Source organism: Heterodontus francisci, chromosome 2, assembly GCF_036365525.1.
Source record: "Heterodontus francisci isolate sHetFra1 chromosome 2, sHetFra1.hap1, whole genome shotgun sequence".
Lineage (NCBI taxonomy): Eukaryota > Metazoa > Chordata > Chondrichthyes > Heterodontiformes > Heterodontidae > Heterodontus > Heterodontus francisci.
This window is the reverse complement of record NC_090372.1, coordinates 103,111,869-103,122,948: the sequence shown is the minus strand read 5'-3', so window position 1 is coordinate 103,122,948 and position 11,080 is coordinate 103,111,869.

Genomic DNA, 11,080 nt, shown 5'->3' with positions numbered 1-11,080 from the left:
AAATGGCACACTGACACAGAACACAAAAGTGTATCAAGCCTGTGTCCTCAGTACCTTACTCTACGAGGTCGAGGCCTGGACAACGTATGTCAGCCAAGAGCAACGTCTAAACTCATTCCATCTTCGCTGCCTCTGGAGAATCCTTGGCATCAGGTGGCAGGACCGTATCTCCAATGCAGAAGTCCTCGAGGCGGCCAACATCCCCAGCATATACACCCTATTGAGCCAGCGGTGCTTGAGATGGCTTGGCCATGTGAGCAGCATGGAAGATGGCGAGATCCCCAAGGACTCATTGTACAGCGAGCTCATCACTGGTATCAGACCCACCAGCCGTCCATGTCTCCGCTTTAAAGACGTCTGCAAACGCGACATGAAGTCCTGTGACATTGATCACAAGTCGTGGGAGTCAGTTGCCAGAGCTGGCGGACAGCTATAAAGGCGGGGCTAAAGAGTGGCGAGTCGAAGAGACTTAGCAGTTGGCAGGGTAAAAGACAGAAGTGCAAGGAGAGAGCCAACTGTGTAACCCCAACAACTAATGTTATCTGCAGCGCCTGTAGAAGAGTCTGTCACTCTAGAATTGGCCTTTATAGCCACTCCAGGTGCTGCTCCACAAACCACTGACCACCTCTAGGTGCTTACCCATTGTCTCTCGTGACAAGAAGGCCAAAGATAGAGGAAAGCTAGGTTATCAACTAACCAACAGCAAGACTCAGCCAATGAATTCTGCTTCCAAACAGGATGCAAGACTAACTGCACTGAACCTATTCATATGTGGCAGGCACTCTCCCTGTTGGTGAAAGCTGAAGACTGCATCACATCACATAATGTGGTGCTAGTGGTCCTTCGCAAAAAAAAGGTTAATCTGGAACCATAAGCTATTTGGGAAAGGGTATGTGGTGAGGGGGGGGGCGGAGGGGGGGGAGGGGTTAACACTTCATACTGACAGTTCTTCCTCAGCAGAGGGATTTGGTCATTCAAGATCAATTTACTTTAGGCAGGAATATTCCTTACTGGATTGTGTTTTCAAATTCAAACAGATAGACATTCTGCTGCATCAGAGTTTAATGTCAGTGTGCACTTGTGTGCATGCGTGTCCATTCATGTCTATATGTATGATATGTGCACATATATTGGAGATATCAATTTTGGGTATATCCTAGGTGCGGGTTTCTTAGTCATAAGTCAGTTTCTTGTCCAAAACATTGCCTCATACTAAAAATATAGACATAGATAAACGTGTTAAGCTGCAACCATCACACAAAATGCGGAGACAATAGCCCACCAGTAAGGGTAGTCTCCAGCATAAAAGCAGCTATGTCCAAAAAGCTAAAAGCCTAGAAATTCCAGCATTGCCCTTGGAGCTTTCTGTTCAAGAGCAACACTGTTAGTGTGTGGCTCTGTTCTTCATCTTACTGTTTTCAAAACTTGAAGGATGTTGGGGTTGGAATTGAGTGCTACAAACAAGGAATCTACCAACACAAAGGGTATTTCTAGGTGCCTATCAATTACGAGCACAGGTTACTGAATTGCTTATGATTTATAGTCTTTGGTGAAACAACTACAAAGCCTATCTCATTAATATCTTAGCCAATTTACTGTGCCCTTTAGTAAATTTGTGTGTGTACACTTGTTTCAAAACACAATTGTAAATAATTCTGATGACCAAAGGAAGCTGCAATGGAGATATCGACAAGCTGATGGAATGGGCAAAAATGGGTCAGTGGCTCAGAGTTTCCTCAGAGCTTTGCTGTCGTAAGTGCAGCAGAAATCATTTTCAAGAAAATTCTGTGCCAGTAAATTTGAGGTACATTATGGTAAAATATAAAAATAATAATTATACTTTGCAAAGGGGGCAGCTGGATAATGTGGAAGAGCAGAGAAATTTGGGGATCCAGGTTTACAAGATATTAAAAGCAGAATCTCAAGTACGTCAGGCTATAAAAGAAAAAGCTAATGGAATATTGGCTTATATTGCAAAAGGTTGATTAAACTATTAAAAAAATCTAAATTCTAGCAATGGGAATATTCAAGCAAAAATACAGATTAAAAATTCAATACAGGGAAAAATACATGTTTGCCACACTTCCTCCTTGCCCATCACTCAGATTCACCACACTTTGCCCTGACTGTTTATTCTCCGTGCCTTCCCCATAACCATTAGTATCCATTTCCCCCTTACCAACACTTGAGTCAACTAATTAATGTCCCAACAGATGCTGCTCCTCCTCTTGACACATTCGCAGCACTACAGGCTCAATTTCCATTTCTGTAGACTGGAGATAAGAGCTCTCTTCCCTCCAGTACCCACAGACTGCAGATGGAGCTAGTGGATCTGTCAGCATATTAATAAGATGAGCAATGCTTGTCTAGTGCATTAGCCATTGGTTGCCTTGACATTGAGACAGCATTTGACCAAGTGAGGCATGAAGGAGCCCTTGTAATGGGAATCAGGGAAAAGCTCTCTGTTGGTTGGAGTTATACCTAGCACAAAGGAAAATGGTTGTAGTTGTTGCAGGCCAATCATCTCAACACCAGGACATTGCTGTACGAGTTCCTCCGGGTAGTGTCCTAGGCCCAGCCATCTTCAGTTGCCTCATCAATCACCTTCTCTCCATCTTAAGGTCAGAAGTGGGGATGTTCACTGATGATTGCACAATGTTCAGTACCATTCATAACTCCTTAGATAATGAAGCTGTCTGCGCCCTCATGCAGCAAGGCCTGGACAACATCCAGGCTTGGGCTGTTAAGTGGCGAGTAACATCCGCACTACATAAGTGCCAGGCAATGACCATCTCCAACAAGAGATGGACCTCCACTTCCCCTTAATGTTCAGTGGCATTACCATTGCCGGATCCCCCACATCAACAATCTGGGGGGTCACCATTGACCAGAAATCTAACTGGACCAGCCACATAAATACTGTGGCTGCAACAGCAGGTCAGAGGCTGGGTGTTTTGTGACAAGTGACTCACCTCCTGATTCCCCAAAGCCTGTCCTCATCTGCAAGGCACAAGTCAGGAGTGTGATGGAATACTCTCCACTTGCCTGGATGAGTGCAGCTCCAACAACACTCAAGAAGCTTTACACCATCCAGGACAAAGCACCTTCATTGTCACCCCACCCACCACCTTAAATATTCACTCCCTTCACCAGCGATGCACAGTAGCAGCAGTGTGTAACATCTACAAGATGCACTGCTGCAACTCTTCAAGGCTTCTTCGACAGAACCCCTCAATAACCCATGATCCCTACCATCTAGAAGGATAAGGGCAGCAGGCACATGGGAACACCACGACCTGGTTCCCCTCCAAGTCGCACACCATTCTGATTTGAGCATACATTGCCGTTCCGTCGGCGTTGTTGGATCAAAATCCTGGAAATTCTTCTCTAATAGCACTGTGGGTGTACCTACACCACATGGACTACAGCTGTTCAAGAAGGCATCTCAACACCACCTTCTCAAGGGCAGTTAGGGATGGGCAATAAATGTTGGCCTAGCCAGCAACGCCCACAAACCCATGAATTAATATTTTTTCTAAAAAACTAGACTCAGCTGGGAGCACAACTTGGTTTTGTAAGGAGTCCAGTTGCACTGATACTATCAGCAAGCACTGACTGGGCTGCCAAAGCACCATCAGTATGAAATACAATATGTGTAGGACCTTGGCAATAAGAATTAATAATTAGAACAGATGTCCCTTGTACTTCCATTGAGATCCTTTCTTGATCTGTGCAGAGATATAATACAGCATTTGGGGGACCCATCATCAATCACTCCAGGTCATTGTGCAAGAGACAGATGTATAATGCTCTAGATCTTCAATGAGTCTACCAACAAAACAACATTATTTCTGATAAAAAAACAGTTCTTTTAAAAATGTTTGGAAAAGATTCTCTGCAACTGTCCAAGGTGTAATCCAATATATCATTGATGAAGACATTGAATAGGATGAGTGACAGTGGACAACCTTGTCTCACTCCTCTTTTGCGAGAGAGCAGTACAGTGTATATCCAATCTACTTTTACATGGAGCACACAGCCTGGATGAAAGATTAAATCATGTACTTTTATGCCTTCCAGCTTCTTCATGAGGGCTGCAATGAGGCACTATGTTAAAAGCCTTACCCAATCAATGAAAGCAAAGTGAATGGGTTTCCCTTATAGATTATGACATTTCACAAATATCAATTTCCCCCATGCATTCCTCCCAGTACAAAATCCAACTTGTTCCTTTTTGATTGCATCATGAGTCTCCAATGGACAGGATGGATAGGAAGCAGCTGTTCCCCTTAGTTGAAGGGTCAGTTACGAGGGGACACAAGTTTAAGGTGAGGGGCAGGAGGTTTAAGGGGGATTTGAGGAATAGCTTTTTTACCCTCAGGGTGGTGACAGTCTGGAATGCGCTGCCTGGGAGGGTGGTAGAGGCAGGTTGCCTCACATCCTTTAAAAAGTACCTGGATGAGCACTTGGCAAGTCATAACATTCAAGGCTATGGGCCAAGTGCTAGCAAATGAGATTAGGTAAACAGGTCAGGTGTCTTTAATGCATTGGTGCAGACTCGATGGGCCGAAGGGCCTCTTCTGCACTGTATTATTCTGTGATTCTGATTCTGAATATATTTCATATGCATGGCATAGAGTCTCAAAGGACAATCTCAAGAGTCTGAGATATCAATGAGATTCCTCAATAGTTATTGATCCCAATAGGATTTTCCTACTTGTGGCTAGAAACTACTATCGAGCTATGGAATACCAAAAACATGTGTGCCTTAAACAGAATCCTATTCCCAAGCCTCAGAAGAGTAGTTCCAAGGCAGGTCAGGCAGCTCCTGGCATTGATATCTAAGACTACAGTGTTTACATTATATTGGCCACTCCAAGGATCAGTCATTAAAGTAATCAGCATATTTTGTTTGTTGTCATTCTGACTTCATGTACACACCAGATGTTGGGAAATTCCAGAACTAGTCATTAATTCTAGATTAGTGAAAGAAGTAAAAATGTGGTGGCACAAAACTAATTGGCAAAATATTATTCAGATGAAAGCAAGTAAAATTTATCTTATTTTACCAATTAAATTCAAACCGGTCAACTAAAAAACAGATGCTACCAACTTCAACTTAACAGGACAACTGAAAAGAGTCCTGCATCTTTTAGGGATTGAGTCACACACTTGAAAGTGAAGCTCACAAGATACAAAGAAGAAATGTCATGTGATGTGGACTTCTTGGATTGGTAATTGAATGTATCAAACCACATCAGCCTGTTAATAGAAAACAGAACTTCACTGTTTAAAAGTCTAATTAACAGAACATTGTGCCAGTCTCAGCACAAAACACCCTTCAAACAATTTGTCATTTCTAGATTTCTCCCCTCTTATTTCTACATTCTCGTCCTGATTGCTAATGATATTCATATAAAGCAGTTAGAAATTGCTTCTTTACATAAAGCTATTAGAAAGCTACAACTATGAAATAAGCCATAGTCAAACAATTATGCCCAATTCCCTGTCCTGTACATCAGGAGATATGACATATAATTTGCAAGGGGGTGGGGTGGCACTGAATTAGGGGAATAGGCCTTGTATCAATCTTATTCTGACCTACAATTCTCCATTCTACTATGTTTAGTGAGATAAATTGGTTGCATACATTTCCAGTGTGCATCTACTGAAACAGGATCTCCTGATACTCGGAAGGGGTATTTTTGTAATCTTCATAGTTCCTTTTTAGTGCAATATAATTTTATTAGGCATTTCTTTCATATTTTTTCCAAATCTTTGGGAACAATTTGGCAAATATTTTTTAAGATATGTTTTTTTAAAAGCACTTCAAATATAATATTTTATGATGGAGTGGTACAAGATGAAAGAAGGCATGTCAGGGAGGTGAGCAGGCTCCAAAGCATTCTGCAGTCTGTCATGCAGTCCAAGAACACGTGCCTCAGCACAGAGCTTTATCATCTGCAGCAAGAACTCTTGGAGGAAATTTATAGCATAAAGATAGACCTACCAGTTCCTGACAAAAGCACCACCACCCTCAATTGTCATGCTTATGGATCATTCTCAGCCAACACTACAATATTAATAGTCATTTGGCAGTACAGAACTTTAAAATTGCTGAAAAGAGAGACATGTTGTTAAAGCTTTTCGTCTTGCACTCATCAGGACAACACAAGAATAATCAATGTAAGGGAAACCAATACGTTACACTGCATGAGAAGAGAGTGCTGATTGGTTGGCAAGTGAACTCTGATCGGTAGAGGCATTGCCATGGAGAATGCACCAGTTTACAGTGACTGACAGTTAACTGCCAAGCTGTGTTTGAAATTTAAACCAGACAGCTTGACTCTGATTGGTCAAGGCACTAGCCTGAGGAATGAACCAGTGAATGACGATCACTTATTTTGTTCAGTTGAAACAGGCTGTTACGACCAGGTGAGAAAGGTGTCTAGGGGTCCCTCTAACCTTCACCTGGTCTTATTGTAACAAGGTTTTATTTTTAAGCACATTGTTTTTAGCTCCCCCTTGGTGAATCCTTATTCACCGCTTTTCAATTATAAGGCAAAGAAAGCAGCACAAACAGGTTTTCTTAGGTTTAAAGAAGAAAAGTTTGAAATTTAGTAAACTTAAACTCTAATTCAGTTGATGCCTACAGATACACGATGCGCCCACGCTAGCATGCATATACAATACACACATTCACATAAAGTGACAGAAAAGAACAGAAGGAAAAATAAAGTGGAAACGTTTGAGACAATATCTGAAGAGTTTTTGTTACAGTTCTTCGAGCTCACTGTAGAGTCCTTGCTTTTTGTTGAGGCCCAGTATTCTTCTTAAACCTTGTTTGCTGTAGGAGACTTTTTTCTCTTGGGGTTCATGTGTCTTCAGTGGATTCAGAGCCTTGTGAGAAAGAGATGGGAGCAGACAGGAGAGAGATCTTCTCAGTCCAGGAGCAAACAGTCTTTCTGAGTTCAAACTCTCTGTGGCTAGTTCAAAAGACCCTGGAACAGCCAGTCTAACCAGTCCTGGATTGTATCACCTTAGCAGTCTCTGGAATGCTCCTCTTACACACAATACCTGGTGATCAAGGTCCTTTGTGGGTTGAATGTGTCAGGGAATGGTCCTTTGTCTTTCCAAGCACTGTCTGTTAATATGCAAATGTCTTTTCCAGCCACGGCTGATCTGTTTAATAAATCATTTCCTTGCTCCAGCAATAATTTAAAATCAATGCTCATAACAAAATTACTGTGCCTCATTCTTGGCAGGTGGGGACCTAGCATAACAAGGCACAATGTGTGTACATGTTCTTTCTGTCTGCAAGGAATAGGGCCCTGTGTATTAATATATGTACCTTCCAGTACCGCAAATGCGTCACACTGCGAGCCCTACTGACAATCTTAAATTAGTTGTCAGCATAATTCTTAGCACACTGTGGATTATTTAGCAAATGTTGTCCAATCGCAGAATCATATCTAATGTTGGACACTGTACTTTGAGTTTTTCAAGCACGGACTGGTTGGGTACGGCCTATACCTTGCCCGTTGCGAAAAGCAGAAAGGACATGTTGTTTGATACGATCCACCAGTCCTATATACCGAGCATCACACAGACATTGAAACTCATAGATCACATTACTCATTTGTATGATAGGTGGGACGTCTTTCTGACTTGATGGCAGCTTCCTGTTGTGGTTATCACTACACGTTTTGCTACTACATTGTAGCAGCGTGAAACAGCTAGCTTTACCTATTATTCAAATTTTTGGGATACATTACCCTTCCAGGGTAATTTGAGGTAGACTGGGCACTTTTGCCTCTACCAATCAGAGCTCAGTTGCCAACCAATCAGCACCCTCTTCTCATGCAGTATAAGTTGTTGTTTTCCCTTATATTGGTTATTCTTGCGTATTGTCCTGATGAGTGCAAGACAAAAAGTTTCAACAACATGTCTCTATTTTGAGCAACTACATTATTAGCTCCTGTGCTCCGCACAAACACATTGAAAAGCTCGCTGGCACGTTAGAATGCATGGCCAACAATTTTATCTCCATTTCCGCTGAACATTATGCTATACATGCTCACTGTCACCCATGCTCAATGTCACTACAATGGTACATTACCTTAAAATGCTGGGGTCACTGATGCTGCTTATGTACAACATGAAGCACTTGAATATTGTGAGTATTGCAAAGCTTTCAACTGTATGTTTCATCTTGACTGTGCTCCCTGCTCAAATATGGATGTACATGGATGAAAAGAAAGAACTTTAAGATTGTTTGAGGCTTGGCATAGCAGGGAGTAAGCATGGAATGGTTTGACAGACTACACTTTGTAATGTGCCATCTACCTGACATATAGTACTTTTAGTTTTAGAGATACAGCAATGAAACAGGTCCTTCGGCCCACTGAGTCTGTGCCGACCATCAACCACCCATTTATACTAATCCTACACTAATCCCATATTCCTACCACATCCCCACCTATCCCTATATTTCCCTACCAACTACCTATACTAGGGGCAATTTATAATGGCCAATTTGCCTACCAACCTGCAAGTCTTTTGGCTTGTGGGAGGAAACCAGAGCACCCGGAGAAAACCCACGCAGACACAGGGAGAACTTGCAAACTCCACACAGGCAGTACCCAGAATTGAACCCGGGTCGCTGGAGCTGTGAGGCTGCGGTGCTAACCACTGCGCTTACTTAGTACTGTTACTTAGTATTGTCTAGTCACATTTCTTAAAGTGTGTATCTTCTCTCACATGTTTCCAGATATTGTAGGAAGCACCTCCTGTCAGTTATAGTACACCGTTGGACTTAGGGGAAAGCATAAAGCAGGGCATGTCTCCTTGACCCATCTCATGCAACAGAATATCCACTGGGTAGGTAATCAAACAAATACAATTTTCTCAGAGACTCCATTTCATACCTCCTCATTGCATTTTCTGTCCTTTCAACCTCCAGTTCTTCCTGCACATCTTTCTTTTGGGCCTCCTTATCTCGAGAGACAATGGATACGCGCCTGGAGGTGGTCAGTGGTTTGTGAAGCAGCGCCTGGAGTGGCTATAAAGGCCAATTCTGGAGTGACAGGCTCTTCCACAGGTGCTGCACAGAAATTTGTTTGTCGGGGCTGTTGCACAGTTGGCTCTCCCCTTGCGCCTCTGTCTTTTTTCCTGCCAACTACTAAGTCTCTTTGACTCGCCACAATTTAGCCCTGTCTCTATGGCTGCCCGCCAGCTCTGGCGAATGCTGGCAACTGACTCCCACGACTTGTGATCAATGTCACACGATTTCATGTCGCGTTTGCAGACGTCTTTATAGCGGAGACATGGACGGCCGGTGGGTCTGATACCAGTGGCGAGCTCGCTGTACAATGTGTCTTTGGGGATCCTGCCATCTTCCATGCGGCTCACATGGCCAAGCCATCTCAAGCGCCGCTGACTCAGTAGTGTGTATAAGCTGGGGGTGTTGGCCGCTTCAAGGACTTCTGTGTTGGAGATATAGTCCTGCCACCTGATGCCAAGTATTCTCCGAAGGCAGCGAAGATGGAATGAATTGAGACGTCGCTCTTGGCTGGCATACGTTGTCCAGGCCTCGCTGCCGTAGAGCAAGGTACTGAGGACACAGGCCTGATACACTCGGACTTTTGTGTTCCGTGTCAGTGCGCCATTTCCCCACACTCTCTTGGCCAGTCTGGACATAGCAGTGGAAGCCTTACCCATGCGCTTGTTGATTTCTGCATCTAGAGACAGGTTACTGGTGATAGTTGAGCCTAGGTAGGTGAACTCTTGAACCACTTCCAGAGCGTGGTCGCCAATATTGATGGATGGAGCATTTCTGACGTCCTGCCCCATGATGTTCGTTTTCTTGAGGCTGATGGTTAGGCCAAATTCATTGCAGGCAGCCGCAAACCTGTCGATGAGACTCTGCAGGCACTCTTCAGTGTGAGATGTTAAAGCAGCATCGTCAGCAAAGAGGAGTTCTCTGATGAGGACTTTCCGTACTTTGGACTTCGCTCTTAGACGGGCAAGGTTGAACAACCTGCCCCCTGATCTTGTGTGGAGGAAAATTCCTTCTTCAGAGGATTTGAACGCATGTGAAAGCAGCAGGGAGAAGAAAATCCCAAAAAGTGTGGGTGCGAGAACACAGCCCTGTTTCACACCACTCAGGATAGGAAAGGGCTCTGATGAGGAGCCACCATGTTGAATTGTGCCTTTCATATTGTCATGGAATGAGGTGATGATACTTAGTAGCTTTGGTGGACATCCGATCTTTTCTAGTAGTCTGAAGAGACCACGTCTGCTGACGAGGTCAAAGGCTTTGGTGAGATCAATGAAAGCAATGTAGAGGGGCATCTGTTGTTCACGGCATTTCTCCTGTATCTGACGAAGGGAGAACAGCATGTCAATGGTCGATCTCTCTGCACGAAAGCCACACTGTGCCTCAGGGTAGACGCGCTCGGCCAGCTTCTGGAGCCTGTTCAGAGCGACTCGAGCAAAGACTTTCCCCACTATGCTGAGCAGGGACCAAGTGGGCCCACATCAGAGACGCCATCTATGAGTCAGCTTTGACCACCTACAGCAAAAGTGCGAAGAGAAATGCAGACTGGTTTCAATCTCATAATGAAGAGCTGGAACCTGTCATAGCCGCTAAGTGCATTGCACTGTTGAACTACAAGAAAGCCCCCAGCGATTTAACATCCGCAGCACTTAAAGCAGCCAGAAGTACTGCACAAAGAACAGCTAGGCGTTGCGCAAACGACTACTGGCAACACCTATGCAGTCATATTCAGCTGGCCTCAGACACCGGAAACATCAGAGGAATGTATGATGGCATGAAGAGAGCTCTTGGGCCAACCATCAAGAAGATCGCCCCCCTCAAATCTAAATCGGGGGACATAATCACTGACCAACGCAAACAGATGGACCGCTGGGTTGAGCACTACCTAGAACTGTACTCCAGGGAGAATGCTGTCACTGAGACTGCCCTCAATGCAGCCCAGCCTCTACCAGTCATGGATGAGCTGGACATACAGCCAACCAAATCGGAACTCAGTGATGCCATTGATTCTCTAGCCAGCGG